The 16,833-nt window shown below is 41.2% G+C and overlaps 1 long non-coding RNA gene and 1 pseudogene across 1 annotated transcript; both read right to left on the bottom strand.

Annotated features, from left to right (window-relative positions):
• The window catches only part of LOC115777559 (obscurin-like), a 698,358-nt pseudogene extending 692,038 nt beyond the window's left edge, over positions 1 to 6,320 (bottom strand).
• On the bottom strand, positions 423 to 1,193 carry LOC115777588 (uncharacterized). Its single transcript, XR_004019655.1, has 3 exons — positions 1,121 to 1,193; positions 902 to 952; positions 423 to 642 (listed from the first exon to the last, which is right to left on the bottom strand). It is a non-coding gene; the product is annotated as an uncharacterized LOC115777588 (long non-coding RNA).
• Positions 6,321 to 16,833: the final 10,513 nt, after the last annotated feature.

The raw sequence follows: 16,833 nt of genomic DNA, 5'->3' as shown, positions 1-16,833 counted from the left end.
TTCAGTGGATTCATGCACAACACTGAACTGCTGTAAATGTGCTCACTCTGACACACAACAACAACAACACAACACAACATTTATAGAACACTTTTCTTAACAAAGTTACAAAGTGTTTCCAAGAAAGAAATTTATGATATGACAAAATTAAAGAAATAGTTAAATGGATTAGTTCTTATATAACACTTTTCTACTCTGAGCACTCAAAGCGTTTATACAACACGTTTACAACAACATGTATACAACCCATATTCAAACAATGAATATGAGTAACTAAGCTGTAAATGTCTAACATTCACACACACATTCATTCTCCAATGCTTGCATCAGAGAGCAACTTGGGGTTCACCATAAAAACAGATCTACAGCACATTAAAGTTCATTAATATTATGACTAATAAGAAATGAGTGAAACACACTGAGGGATTCTTTCTGAAGGAAATATAAACTCAGGCTATCAGGATCATTGCTTTGAATGAAAAATCTGCTCCTTTTCACTCAAAGTGACGTCAAGTTTTTAAGTTCCTTTAAAGAGAAAAAGATAAAAACAGCTAAAGAGCTGCTGTTAAGATTTTAGAGCTGTGGCTGAATTTGGATTCACATTATAGTAGTCAGAGCTCTCCTCTGGGTCACCACGTTGTCCTGTTGAGGTGATCAAATGAAAGCATTTAAAAACAAACACCCTCTGTTTGCATTTATTATCAGTCAGAATAATTAACAATGTAGATTTTACATTTCAAATCTCAGAGTTTGTGCACTCACTCGTCTTGTTAATGACTTTGAGCTGAATCACAGATATAATATATAAAATAATCATCTTATTGACTTTAATGTTAAACACAGTTATTGTATAATCATCCAGCTTCCACAAACTCTGTATTAATGAAAGTGTGTACTTTACCATTTTCAGTGTTTTCAGAGCCTCTGATTGTCTCATAGACACAACGATCACCTACAGGTCAGAGAAAATCAGTCACCTCATGTCTGTGATACTAATTTAAACACAGTTTCAAACAAGTATTCTTGTTTCCTTCAACAGAGTTCAAACTGCAGCAGATGTAATAATTACAGTCTGGATGCAAAGAGCATCAGAATATTTTAAAGTAGATGAAAAACTAACCATGAAGAAGAGAGGAGTACACTTGCTGCTGATGTTCATCCTGATTCACCGTCTGCTCATTAGCAGGACCTTTATTAAAAATGGAAAGAAGACATTTGCTTTCACACGATTGTGTGTTTTATTCTGCTGTAACTCATTTCCACTTCAGGACCTTATGATCCATCTGTGAGTTTAATGAAGTCCCACCTTTGGACCGTCTGCAGCAACACAACAAGAGCAGGAGGAAAATAATGATGAATCCAAAAGTTAGTCGAACAATCATCAGAAATGAAGAGCTCTCAGCTGCTGTAAATAAGAAATGTTCAGTATTAATAAACATAAACTGAACTGAATTTACAAAGTGCTTTAATTTAAAAAAAAAAAAAAACTTTGAATATTAAATCCTTAATCTGGAAAAACAAGCACACGGTTGCAGTACATCACAAAATAAATGAGGTACATGAATAAGAATAATCAATCTACAATAAATCAAAGTAAAACCTGCTTTGATCCTGCTCACCTTTAACTAACATCCAGCTCTGTGGTGACTCTCTTCCTGAGTATTCACACTTGTAGAAACCTTCATCAGACTTTGACACTGCAGAGATCTTCAGCTCCTCTCGGGTATCACTTTGAATAAGTTTGTCATTGTGGTAGAAAAACACATTGGAAAGTATTTTTTGTGTCCTCAAACTGCAGCTCAGACTAACAGAAGCTCCTTCAGTCACAGGATGAACAGGACTCACCAGGATAGGAGCATCAGGATCATCTGTGACACAATCAAACACAGTTGTTTCAGTCAGATCAGCTGGTGCAGACTTTTAGAAAAAGCTGACACACAATAATAAGAACAGATTGAACAAATGTTTTTCATCATGAAGATCTAATATCTGATCTTGAATATTTAAAAACTTCTGTATGTGTGATAAAGTCTTTGACTTCCTCTTAAGGTCTGGGTTATTGTTGCTGCAACAAGACTGAAGCACAACAAATGCTCCATTCATTGAGTCACAGTAGTGCTATACAGCCTCCTCAGTAAATGTGCTGCACAGTTCAGATTTACAATGTGACTGTGAAGATGATGAGTTGCAGCAACAGGTGAGAAGTTAAAGTACTGAGTTAATGAGGATTTAACATTATGACCACTGACAGGTGAAGTGAATAACACTGATTATCTCTTCATCTGTTAGTGGGTGGGACGTATTAGGCAGCAACTGAAAATGGGTCAGAGCATCTCTGAAACTGCAGGTCTTGTCGGCTGTTCTTGATCTGCAGTATCTTTCAAAAGTGATGAACCAACAGGGTCATTGATGCATGTGGGGAGTGAAGGCTGGCCCGTGTGATCTGATGCTGAATAAGTTCATGCTGGTTCTGATAGAAAGGAGTCAGAATACACAGTTTGCTGTGTTTGGGACTGCAAAGCTGCAAACCAGTCAGAGTGACCATGCTGACCACAGAGCGATGGAAGAAGGTGGTGGGTGGTCAGGTGTGCATGTGTGTCACTTACCTGGTGAACACCTGACACCAGGATGCACTATGGGACTAAATTAGATTATTATATTCATTTTTATATGAGGCTGCTGCAGCAGTGAGGTGTGGTTTGAGCACAGCTGCAGGAGGAGAGGTGGGGCAGAGTAGTTCATGGAGCTGTGCACAGTGCAGGTAAAATAAAGAAAGTTTGCTGCTCTGAACTCCCTGACTGGCTCTGCACTGAGGAGAACTCACATACAGCAGAACCTTTGATACAACTGCACCTTTTTACATGATACACTCTGATGACACATCTTGAGCTTCTTAGCAGTTTATTGCAAAATAAACATTTATAAACTGCTTTATAAATGTCAAGTGAAATGAGACCAACAACCAAGAATATTATGCTGCTTTGGTGAGACGCATAAAATTAAACTAATTGTCATTTGTGTTTGTTTTGCCACTTCACACACAGCAAAGCTCATGTTTCTAAATCAATGAAATACAAGAAGAAAATGTATAATAACATACCCTGTACAGTGATGTTGACTGCACTGCTGAACTCTCCTGATCCAGACTCACACCAGTACACTGCAGTATCTGACTGTGATGTGTTGATGTTACATGTGGATCCAGTCATTGTCCTACAGTCAGAGTTCAGTCGGCCGTCCTCAGTGAACTTCTTCACTCTCCACTCAGCAGAGTTTCCCTCACAGGTCAGTGAGACAGAGTCAGAGGTGAAGTGTTGCACTCTGTCAGGACTCACTGTGAGAGACGCTGCTGAATGAACATCTGGAAACATGCAGGGAGGAGACAAAGCTCACAGATGTTAGGATTAAAATATCACAGTGAAAATGTTCATTTGTTTGAAGCTTTTTCTGCTCATATTTCAATCAGTGTTAATTTTGTCAAACGATCATTTTTAACTTGAAAACTCAATCAGTCTTTACACATTACAGACTCAACAGTCCAGAATTTAAGGGGAAAAAACAGAGAGATAATTTTCCTACAGAGAGACAGCTGCACTGATGTCTCCTCAGTGTTGGTATTAAATCTCATACTTGTTAAACCCAAAATAATTGCAAATAAATTCATAAAGTAGATTTGTTAATACAGCTTTAAATGCAGTGACTCCTGCAGCTGCAAACATTTCACTGCACTGAACCTTCTGGGTCTCCTCAGTAATAATCTCATGGCTTCATTAGAAGCTGCTTGAAGTTTCTGTAAACTTGCTTTTGTATAGTTTGTCCACAGTGTGCAGAATACAGAGGTGTACAGCAGCTCTGCACACAGAAATCTTCACTCTGTAAATGTCATGTGATCTGTAATAAGACATCCAAGATATGTGACCTGATTACTGACACTGAGATTATTATCAGACACACTGACCTGCAGAGCAGACAAACTTTGGTTCACTGTGATCAGTGTGATACTCTGGGTCTCCTCTTCCAGCTCTACACACATATCCTGCTGTGTGTGTCTGTCCATCAATGATGTAGGAGTCCTGTGCAGTCCCACTGCCATCAGGTAGCAGCTCATAACTGTAGGATTTCTCTGATAGATCAGGAACAGCTTTATACCAGTAGAAGCTCCATCCTGCAGACGGATGTTCAACCTCACAGTTCAGAGTTACTGAGGCTCCAGGACTCAGCCATGATGGAGACACAGTGAGGACAGGACGGGGTTCATCTGTTCAATAAAGATTTTCTCTCAATGTTCAGGGTTTAAAATGTGTGTTTAAGACATAATTGTGGATTAAAAAGACAATTCATAATTTATGGGACTACAGTTCAGTTCATGTTGTAAATAAGATTAGAAATGGACACCACAGTAATTCTTTCTGATTTATGTGTCAGAGATTCAGTGATAATCTCACTGTACTCTACATGTACCATCCCAGGACCTTACTTAGAGGTGTCACTAGGTGGAGCATTACACACACACACACACACACACACCCCCGGGGGGGTAAATGCTGCAGGAACTGGATTTAGGAACACACCCATCCCATGGCCAGGGGGCAACAATCCCAAGTATTATGAACTTAAAGAGTGAGACTATGTAAACATCTAAAATATCTCAAATCTCAACATGTAACAATGTTTATATTCTCAGGTTAAAGGAGCTTTGACTCTATTTACTGTCAGAAACTGTCAGTGTGACTGAATCACTCCACTCTGTTGTTTTATGCACATGAATGGCAAAAAGGTTCAAATACCATCAGCTATAACGTCTTCATCTTATTCATTAAACAATAATTTGACTGTATGTTAAGTTAAACTCACCAGTGTTCCCAATCCTGACTGACTGACTGTCCTCTGTGTAGTAAACTGGGTCTCCTCTTCCTCCTCTGCACCTGTAGAGTCCTTCCTGTGAGACTCTGATTTGTCCATTTGAGAGGAAAACTGCATCTTGTGTGGTCAGAGGTTCAGAGTGTTTCTCATCTCTGTACCAGTAGTATTTCCATCCAGATGATGATGATGATGATGATGATGATGATGATGATGATGATGATGATGATGATGATGGGTTCACAGAGCAGGTCAGGGTCACTCTGCCCCCTACTGGAACAGCTGTGTTATCAGCTCTCAGTTCAGCCTTTGGTTTATCTGCAGTTCAGTTTAGAACAAGAACAGAACAAGTAAATGAATCAGAACAATTTAAAGAACTGCATGGAAATATGTCGATAATAAACATCATTTATTGAGCAAACACAGCTAAAATTTTGTCACAAAAGTATTTTTACTTATTTAGATAAAACAGATAATCTGGATGAAAGATCTCCAACTTACATGATACAGTCAGTGTGATGGTATCACTCCACCCTGTTAACAAATAGTTCCTTCTGCCCCTGCATCTGTATCCTCCACTGTCAGACTCAGCAGCTCTGCTGATTCTGTATTCATTGGATGTTGGAGGTGTGTTTAACTTGGCTGGACTCCATTCATACGTCCACTGAGTTCCTCCACCTCCCTGAATCTCACATCTGACAGTGACTGTCTCACCGCTGAATATCTGAGTCCAGGATGGCTGCAGGGTCACAGTGGGCTTAATGTGAACTGTTCACATAAAAATATCCAGTTAGGAGACAAATAAAAACATAAACAGGAGAATCAGTGTTCGTGTTATGGACGAGTCTCGGGGGTCCAGTCCTGTCCAATAAAGTCTCTGTGGCCCCTCAGCTGAATTCTACTGATACTCTTCAACTATCAGTTATACTAATTCATACAGTTTGGTAATGAAAAGTTTAAACATCCATATCCCTGATAAGTTACTGCAGTGAGAGCTCAGCTTAATTATTCAGGTCACAGCAGTTTAGTGCTTCTGCAGCCTGACTGAGGAGGACACTGAGCAGACGGGTCTGTGCAGGTCACACTTTGGGAAGTGCCCCTCACATCTGTCTGAAACTAAAACCAGGTCATTTCACTGTGCAGTAAATTATAAAAGTTTCTAGGTAGAATTTGACTTTCATGGTCTTTGACTGTTCAGTGAACAGATGGACAAACAGTGCAGCTCTTTCAGAGTTTGGAATAAAACACTAAACTCACCAGTTTCCTCCACAGTGACTTCATTGCTGTCCTCAGAGAAGAAAGCTGGATCTCCTCTCCCTCCTCTGCAGTGGTACAGACCTCCTCCTCTAATATCTCTCTTTGCTTCATTTCCTCTCATGAGCTGAGCTTCAGAAGAGACTGAATCACGTCTGAACCAGTCAAACTTCCAGCCAGCAGAGCCCTCCACAAAGCAGCTCAGTGTCACGCTGCCCCCTGCTGGTATGACCTTTGACCTTTGTGCTGTCAGTGTGGCTCTGGGTTTACCTGCTGTTGAGTTTACAGGAAAAAGTTCATTAGATTGTCTCTTGCTTCAGGAAGAACTTTGTTATAGAAATGATCACACTTTACACATTCACTCAGTCATTTATCTGCAAACACCAAACAGAAATTAGTAACACTGCATGTGACACATTAGACTGTCTACAAAACTACACTATAAATTTCCCTGATTATCATTCACTTATCAAACTATCATCTGTGTACATTCTCCTTTAATCTGATAATATTTTAAGACCACCACCACCACGGTGTCTCTCCTTTCTGTTTGCACAGTGAAAAAAAAAACTGCTGTCTTAATCTGCCTGAAATTACAGAGACCGTCAGAGAAAACATTAATTGTTGTGACGACTTGATAATCCCAAAGAAGGAAATTTTTACATTTCCAAATAACAAACTGTGGGTATCCAAAGCTTAGAAAAGTATCATTAATCAGAGGAACATTGCTTTCAACCGTGGTGATGTTGTTCATAGCAGAGAGTTGCAACAGCAAGTGAAACGAGAACCGAAGCTGGCCAAAATTAAATATAAAGTACAGTCACTGCTTGGGAGGGTATTAAGACTATTATGGGAGTGCAACCCAGGAAGTGTCCCATTTCTTTTGGAGGTATGTTTGATTTAGAGCTGGCAAATGATTTGAAAATTTTCTACAATCGTTTTAATGTTCACAATTTTAATGAAGAACTGGCTGTGTACAGGGATGTCTCCCCAAAATGGTCAGTTATTAATATTGATAGATTATCAGTGCTCAAAGTATTTAAGGAGGTGAAAGAGTGGAAAAGTCCAGGCCCAGATAAAATAAATGGACATCTCCTTAAAAACTGCGCAGATCAATAGGCAGGATGGACCCAAAAGACAGAACTCTGGAGGCAAAACTGAACTTAAATGGTGGCTTTATTGTTGAGAAACTTAAAACATGATGCAGAGGAATGGCACCGTAACAAAACTTAAACTAACAGGAAACCAGGAACAAAACCACACCTCCATGAGGGAGGACACAACAGAGAACAGAACACACACACAGGGGCTTAAACAAATTAAACAAGGGACGCAAAACTAAACACGACACATAGGGAACACCAGACTGTCAAACTAAAACAGGAAGTAAACAAACCAGACACAACCACAGACTAAACACAACATGAAGAATAGAATAGACAAGAGACCTCAAACTAACAGATACTGAAACACCAAGACAGCAGTGATGCAAAACCCAGACTAAACTCAAAACCATAATAAACTGAAGACCTACATGAATGAAAACTAAACATAATCAGAGATAACAAAACATAAGCAAAAAGAACACAAGACTGCAGACCATCGGCCCAGGATCGCGACACTCTTGAGTTTCATAAAGTTGCTCATATCTGGAAAGACTCTATTATTGTACCGGTGTTGCTTTAACTTTTCTTGTAATGGAAATATTTGAGAAACTTGTGAGAAATGAAATTTTTTGTGCCACTCAGACAAAATTAGACCCCCTCCAATTCATCAATAGAACAGGGAGGGGTGTGGAGGATGCTGTGTGCACTTTGCTCCAAAAAGTTCTGGAGCGTCTGGATGGGGCACGTAATTTTTCGCGTTTGCTTTTTATAGATTTTTCATCTCTTTTTAATCACATTCAGTCCCATATTTTAGTGAGACGTCTTACATATAATTAGGGCTGCAACGATTCATCGATTAACTCGATTAAATCGATTCTAAAAATTTATCGACACAAATTTACTGTGTCGATGCTTCGTTTAAACTCTGCAGCGCTCAGCTGTCTCGGTGTAAGCGGCGCTCCTCACTAGCATTAGCAGCATTAGTGCTGACGTTTTTTTGTGGGTTTATTGGGGGCTGGCAAACCAACATAGAACTGCATTACCGCCACCTACTGGACTGGAGTGTGAATCACTCACGTATACACAAGCACACATTCTAAAAAGCTCTCCGTCGCTGCGATGGACTTCATTTAACACAGAGTGGATCATCACTAGAGTTGCCACCTGTCTCGTAAAATACAGAACCCCGTATGTTACGGGACTCCGTGGAATACGGCTCCGTAACATTACGGGACGGGTGGCAACTGTCGCTGACATGCATTTCCACGCCTCCACTGCTCTCTGTGTGTCTGTGGGTGTTGTGCTCGCTGAGAATTTCAGCTGCTATTTTTGTCTTTACTTCAGCTGTAGCTACCAGAACTGGTTTGCTAGCGAGCGCGGGCCATTAGCACTAGCGATGGTTCGGTACCGGAAGGCCCGCCCCCCCAGGACCGAGGGGCTCCTTCAAAATATTTTTTATACTTTAATCCCTTATTAGTGACTAAATATAGACCTGCAGTAGAAACGTATTTTCGAGAATGCTTGTGAATACAAAGCATTACACCATTACTCACACATATGCGCCATGGCTCCCGCAGCCACTAGTTTTTCAAAACACTCATAGCAGGCAGCGGTTTTAACTGCGCAAGCGCAAAGAGGCGAAGCTGTGACGGTGAGCTCAAGTAGTGAAAAAGGAAACGTTTTTCCAGCGTCCAAAACAGCAGCTTTTTCTTTTAGTAACCACCATTAAATCTGTGAAACAGCTGGAGGTCCTTCATCAAGCACCTGATCAGCAAGTGTTAAGGTGAAGAAAAGAGAACTTTGTAGCTGCTCCAGTCACCGCTGTTTGTTCACATGGCGAGAAACTGCATTACGGAAGTTAAAATATGCAGATAAACTGTTAATAAAAAAAAGTATTTCTTATCCGATTACTCGATTAATCGCTGGAATAATCGATAGAATACTTGATTACTAAAATAATCGTTTTATGCAGCCCTACATATAATCTTGATTCTGGTCTGGTTTCTTGGCTCATGGATGTTTTAACAGATAGACCACAGAGAGTGCGAGTCAGCAGCATTTTATCTGCTTTTATCCTCCACTGGTTCCCCTCAGGGACGTGTCCTCTCTCCACTTTTATTTGTTCTCTACACAAATGAGTGTCAGAGCCACAACAGAACAGATATATAATTAAGTACACAGACAACTCAGTGATCATCTCTCTGCTCCATGATGCAGATCCTGACCATGGCCCAGTTGTAGATGACTTTGTAACTTGGTGTGGGAATTCCTTTCTGGACATAAATGCATCAAAAACAAATGATCACAGACTTTAGTCGGAAAACTTCATCCTTACCTGCTGTTCATATTCATGGACAGGAAATAGAGGTAGTGGAGAAATATGTCTGTGTAGATTCTCAGTCATCCAGGTCATAGTAGTCTCTGGAGCTTGAAAAAGGCGACTGGACTTCTTTTTGTTTCTTGAAGACGTTTCACCTCTCATCCGAAAGGCTTCTTCAGTTCTCAACCAAATGGTGGAGAGACCCAGGTATTTAAACCCCTGTGGGCGTAGTCCCCTGGAGGTGGTTATGACCCTCTATTGATCATGTGCGTGAACACATGTGCCCAGGTGTGAAGGGGGCGTGGGTCATATTTAATCAGTGGTTTCAGTTGAAACCAATTTAGGACTCCGCTCCATTGTTTCCTGTGGCCTATTGAGGTCACTGGAACAAAGGTGTGAATGGGGGTTGAGACGTCTGGGAAGGGAGCTCAGGACAGCACTGTAAGCGGGGGAAAGTTGGTGACGTAATCCACCTCCTCTGTTCAATGATGGTTGTTCACAGTGGACATAGATGGCTTCTTTCACTCTTCTTTCAAACCATCTGTTTTCCCTGTCCAAAATGTGAACATTGGCATCCTCAAAAGAGTGCCCTTTTTCCTTCAGATGCAGATGTACTGCTGAATCTTGTCCTGTCGAGGTGGCTCTTCTATGTTGTGCCATTCGTTTGTGAAGAGGCTGTTTGGTTTCACCAATGTAGAGGTCCGAGCACTCTTCACTGCACTGAACAGCATACACTACATCGCTGATCTTGTGTTTGGCGGGTTTGTCCTTGGGATGAACCAGTTTTTGTCTTAGGGTGTGACTTGGTTTGAAGTATACTGAGATGTCATGCTTGGAGAAAATTCTTCTGAGTTTCTCTGACAAGCCTGCCACATATGGGATGACAATGTTGTTCCTCTTGTCCTTCCCATTCTCTGTAGTTTGTGTTTGGCCTTCATTCCTGTGCATCTTAGCTGATTTGATGAAGGCCCAGTTGGGGTAACCACATGTTTTGAGGGCTTTCTTAATGTGTGTGTGTTCCTTATGCTTCCCTTCTGCCTTAGAGGGAACACTTTCCGCACGGTGTTGTAGGGTCCTGATCACCCCAAGTTTGTGTTCCAGAGGGTGGTGGGAGTCAAAGAGGAGATACTGGTCTGTGTGTGTGGGCTTCCGGTAAACTTCAATGTTGAGGCTTCCATCTTCCTCGATAAGCACCGCACAGTCCAGGAATGGTAACTTGTTATCTCTGGTGTCCTCCCTGGTAAAACGTATGTATTTATCCACTGAGTTAATGTGACGAGTGAAGGCTTCTACTTCTTGGGTTTTGATTTTGACCCAGGTGTCATCTACATATCTGTACCAGTGGCTAGGTGCCATCCCTTTGAAAGAACCAAGAGCTTTACTTTCCACTTCCTCCATGTAACGGTTGGCTACAATGGGAGACACTGGGGAGCCCATGGCACATCCATGCTTCTGTCTGTAGAATCCATCATTGTATTTAAAATATGTTGTGGTAAGGCAGAGATCTAAAAGTGCACAAATCTGATCTGGGGTGAAGCTGGTTCTGTTCAGTAAGGAATCGTCTTCCTGTAGTCGTCTTCTGACGGTCTCCACTGCCTCAGTTGTAGGTATGCAAGTGAAAAGTGAAACCACATCAAAGGACACCATGGTTTCATCTGGATCCAGTACAAGATTCTGGACCTTGTTAGTAAAATCTGTAGAGTTTTCATTGTGGTGGGGTGTGATGCCAACAAGCGGTGATAAGATGGTGGCGAGGTGTTTGGAAATGTTGTAGGTGACCGAGTTTATACTGCTGATAATGGGTCGAAGTGGGACTCCTTCTTTGTGGATCTTTGGGAGTCCATAAATGCATGGAGTGGCTTCTCCAGGGTACAGGTGGTAGTAAGTGGGGCGGTCAATGGCTTTTTCCTTTTCAAGTTGTTGCAGGCAGCAAACAACTTTTTTCTTGTAGTTGCTTGTGGGATCACGTCTCAAGACCTCATAAGTATTGTTGTCACTGAGGAGTGTAGTAATTTTGTTGTGGTAATCCGATGAATTCAGCACAACCGTGCACCTCCCCTTGTCGGCTGGCAGTATGGTGATGTTTTGATCCTTGCTTAGGGCTGTGATGGCCTTCTTCTCCTGAATGGTGAGGTTGGATGGAGGAAGTCTTGCACTGGAAAGAGTGGCTGAAACTTTCATCCTGATCTGTTCTGCTGCAGGATGAGAAAGTTTGTTATTTCTTATAGCGGTTTCTGTTGCTGTGATGAGGTCTACTATAGGAAGCTGTTGTGGGGCTATGGCAAAGTTGAGTCCTTTGGCTAGCACATTTTCTTCTGGTTTGGTGAGGACCCTGTCTGATAGGTTCTTCACCCACTTTCCTTGGTTTCCATTGCTTATCGTGTCGTCCTGTTTGTTAACAGATGAATGGTATGCCTTGGTTTGCAGAGTTTGAAATTTACGTAGTTGTCTTTCCTTGCCTTTGATGTGTTGTGCGAGCTGGGCTTTGTCCACAAATGTAGAAACTTCTTCTGCGATGATGTGAGGTAAGAGTGATGAGAGTTTCTGCTGCGTCTGGTGGATTTTGTTCTGGAGTGCATCTATGGTGAAATGGACCTGTCTTATCCTTTCACTTAAAAGGTGGTTCTGTGCTCTCCATAGAATTTGGTCAGCTCTATGTCCTTTTACTGTGGACCCAAGGTGCAAACTCTTGGGAACCAGTCTGGACTGGCTGCATCTCAAGTTGAAACGAAGGTGGTTCCTGTAGTCCGCTAGCTTTCTTGAGTCCCTTTCATACTCCCGCACCAATTGAAGGGTGTTCCTCCCAAAGTGCAAGGCAATATGTCTGTGTAGATTCTCAGTCATCCAGGTCATAGTAGTCTCTGGAGCTTGAAAAAGGCGACTGGACTTCTTTTTGTTTCTTGAAGACGTTTCACCTCTCATCCGAAAGGCTTCTTCAGTTCTCAACCAAATGGTGGAGAGACCCAGGTATTTAAACCCCTGTGGGCGTAGTCCCCTGGTGGTGGTTATGACCCTCTATTGATCATGTGCGTGAACACGTGCCCAGGTGTGAAGGGGGCGTGGGTCATATTTAATCAGTGGTTTCAGTTGAAACCAATTTAGGACTCCGCTCCATTGTTTCCTGTGGCCTATTGAGGTCACTGGAACAAAGGTGTGAATGGGGGTTGAGACGTCTGGGAAGGGAGCTCAGGACAGCACTGTAAGCGGGGGAAAGTTGGTGACGTAATCCACCTCCTCTGTTCAATGATGGTTGTTCACAGTGGACATAGATGGCTTCTTTCACTCCTCTTTCAAACCATCTGTTTTCCCTGTCCAAAATGTGAACATTGGCATCCTCAAAAGAGTGCCCTTTTTCCTTCAGATGCAGATGTACTGCTGAATCTTGTCCTGTCGAGGTGGCTCTTCTATGTTGTGCCATTCGTTTGTGAAGAGGCTGTTTGGTTTCACCAATGTAGAGGTCCGAGCACTCTTCACTGCACTGAACAGCATACACAGTGGAGAAATACAAATATTTGGGCACTATACTGGACAACAAACTGTCATTTAATGCAAATATAGATGCCATTTGTGCAAAGGCTCATCAGCATATGTATTTGTATTGGAAACTTAGGGGTTTTAACGTGGATAATATTTTAATGAAAATGTTTTATTCTTGTTTTATTGCGTCTGTTTGAACTTTTTCTTTAATCTGTTGGTTCGGATCTCTGAGCCTCAAGAACAAAAGGAGGTTGAAGCTGTGTAGAAAAGTGGCAGCTATAAAGCTTACTGATCTTACCCTCCTGTACAGGGTTAGAGCCACCCAAAAGGCAGAGAGGATTCAGAGTGATAGCACTCACCCCCCCTGTCCTCAAAGTATCAGCTATTGCCTTCAGGAAGGAGGTACTCTCTGCCACAGTGCAGAACAAACAGATTGAGTTTCTCATTTATTCCCACTGCTGTTAACTTTTAGATGATTCTGTGTCCCTGGTTGTATGTTTGATTGTTTGATTCATTCTTGCTGTTGGCAGCAAAACAAATTGCCCCTCAGGGATAATAAAGTTAATTGATCGATTGATTGATTGATTGCCTGGAGACAGCTGGATCATTGTTGGAGGCAGAAATATTTCTTGTTTCCTGTTCAGACAGATGCATACAGTAAAACATTAAAGTTCAACATGAATCAAAGTCCAACTTACCTGAAACTGTCAGAGTGAAGGCATCACTCCATCCTGTAAAGAGATAGTCACTGCTACCCCGACAGCTGTAGGCTCCTCTGTGGGACCCTGAAACTCTGCTGATCCTGTATTCTCTGGATGTTGGAGGGCTGATTGTGTTGGGTGCTCTCCATTCATATTTCCACACCTTTCCTTCACCTCCTTCAATCTCACATCTGAGGCTGATTTTCTCACCAGTGAATATCTGAGACCAGCTGGGATGCAGTTTCACAGCAGACAAAACTGTTCCCAACAAACACACAAAAAACACACAATGTGGATAAAAACACACACAAAGGAAAAACCTTCATAGTTATAAAGTGATACTTTGATGTTTGATCATCGATGTGTGTTTTATTTTACAACAAAACTTAACACTCACCTTGTTCCTTAATCATAACTGTATCACTGTCCTCAGAGAAGAAAGCTGGATCTCCTCTCCCTCCTCTGCAGTGGTACAGACCTCCTTGTGAGACTCTAATATCTCTGTTTGCTTCATTTCCTCTCATGAGCTGAGCTTCAGAAGAGACTGAATCACGTCTGAACCAGTCAAACTTCCAGCCAGCAGAGCCCTCCACAGAGCAGCTCAGTGTCACGCTGCCCCCTGCTGGTATGACCATTGACCTTTGTGCTGTCAGTGTGGCTCTGGGTTTACCTGCTGTTGAGGTTACAGGAAAAAGTTCATTAGATTGTCTCTTGCTTCAGGAAGAACTTTGTTATAGAAATGATCACACTTTACACATTCACTCAGTCATTTAGCTTCTAGCAGCAAATAGAAAATATTTAGCTGCCTGTGACACATTAGACTCAGTGTCTTCATACTGAACTACACTACAGACTCCCTCTGATTTATTCTTCATCTATACAAAGACAAATGTTGCACATACAAATGACTTTTAGATGTTTTGTGTCCTCTGTACATTTTCCTTTAATAACACTCTAAAGTGACTCTACACTGAATGGTGTCTTTTCTTCCTGTGGGAGCTGCAGGGGGCTGGATCAGTGCTGGAAGTCAAGTCAAGTCAAGTCAAGTCAAGTTTATTTATAAAGCACATTTAAAACAACGACGTTGACCAAAGTGCTGTACAAGATCTGTAACCCCAAGGACTATACTAAATAAAAATAAAAATATATAAATAAATAAATAAAATAATAAAATAAAAATAAATAAATAAAAACATTAAGAACAATAAATAACATAAGAAAATTAAAAAATTAAAACGTTTAAAACAAGTACCATAAAAATACCATAAAACAATCATCTAAAAGGAGGTAGCACTGCAGCCAAATGCCAAGGAAAAGAAATGTGTTTTTAATAGAGATTTAAATGTGTGTATCGTCTGAGCTGTGCGGATATGGAGAGTGTCTCCATCACAAAACCTTGATGATGGAGACACAACACACTGTACAACTGTCACACACAGTACTCATTTTGATCAGCATTTTGAACCTTTAATATTTACTTTGCTGTATTTCAAAATAATTAAGGATATATTTCAAAAGCTGTAATTAATCTGAAGTGTGACTGAGTTTATTGATCAGTGATGAGAAGAAGAATCTAGAAGGAAGTTAAACACTTCCAAATCCTGATGAGTCAGAAACATGTGGAAATATTAACATTTCTGAATCTGACAGTAAATCCTAAAACACAAGTACATCAGACAGTACACAAGGAACATGAATATTAATAATCTATCTACAATCAATCAAAGTAAAAACTGCTTTGATCCTGCTCACCTTTAACTAACATCCAGCTCTGTGGTGACTCTCTTCCTGAGTATTCACACTTGTAGAAACCTTCATCAGACTTTGACACTGCAGAGATCTTCAGCTCCTCTCGGGTATCATTTTGAATAAGTTTGTCATTGTGGTAGAAAAACACATTGGAAAGTATTTTTTGTGTCCTCGAACTGCAGCTCAGACTAACAGAAGCTCCTTCAGTCACAGGATGAACAGGACTCACCAGGATAGGAGCATCAGGATCATCTGTGACACAATCAAACACAATTGTTTCAGTCAGATCAGCTGGTGCAGACTTTTAGAAAAAGCTGACACACAATAATAAGAACAGATTGAACAAATGCTTTTCATCATGAAGATCTAATATCTGATCTTGTATATTTAAAAACTTCTGTATGTGTCAAACAAACAACTTTTTACTAAATAATTTGTATAGAACTTAATTTGAATTATGATCTGTGACATGAAAAAACAACTTCAGATCACACTGCACACAAAAACTTCTCTAAACCAAACTCTCATCATAATGAGGAAAAATATGTGACTGAGTTCTTTTTGGAAATGATGATGATGATGTCTGTATCCACGAGCTCTTTCTTTCAGTCACTACCTAAAGTTTGTGACCATAGGTCAGGGTGGGGACATAGATTGACTGGTAAATCAACAGTTTTGCTTTTATGCTCAGCTCTCGTCACCACGATGCTGCGTTTGTTCAGGGACTGAATGACCTGCAAAAACGGGACAGACATCACATACTCTCACAGCACCCCCACAGGATGTTGAATGCCTTGTCCAAGTCCACAAAGCACATGTAGACATGTTTGGGTCGGCACACTTAATCCTTGAGAGGATACCGATCTGGTCCAGCGTTCCATGAACAGGGAGTTGGAAAGGAGAGTTTGTCTTATGGGAAGCTGAGGAGTTTGATCCTCCTATAGTTGGAGCACAGCCTCCCACTACTTTAAGATGGGAACCACCACCCCAGTCTGCCAATCCAGAAGCTTCACCCCAGATCTCCATGTGAGGTTGCAGAGGCATGTCAGGGTGAATTTCATCTGCCACCACGGAGCTGTTCAGCTACCTCAGGGGCCTCACCCCCAGTGATGGGTGAGTCTTTGTGCTCACCTCAACACACGACCTGGACTCTGGAATGAGTCTGGAGTAGCACTGTTTTAGACATAGAAACTACATTAAAAACTACAGTAAAAGTGGCAAAAAGTCAAAGTCGCACAAATCGGATTTTCACTCTAGTCAGATGCTTCTGCAGGTCCCGATTGTTCCTAATGTTAGTTCCAGTAAAAATCATCTCCTAAGTCGGCTCATAAAAGTCAGATTCTCGCCTACCTCTGTTGAAAAATCT

The sequence above is a fragment of the Archocentrus centrarchus genome, unplaced genomic scaffold, assembly GCF_007364275.1.
Source record: "Archocentrus centrarchus isolate MPI-CPG fArcCen1 unplaced genomic scaffold, fArcCen1 scaffold_57_ctg1, whole genome shotgun sequence".
Taxonomy (NCBI): domain Eukaryota; kingdom Metazoa; phylum Chordata; class Actinopteri; order Cichliformes; family Cichlidae; genus Archocentrus; species Archocentrus centrarchus.
Note: the sequence above shows the minus strand (reverse complement) of the source record. Positions and strands in the feature narration are given on the sequence as shown.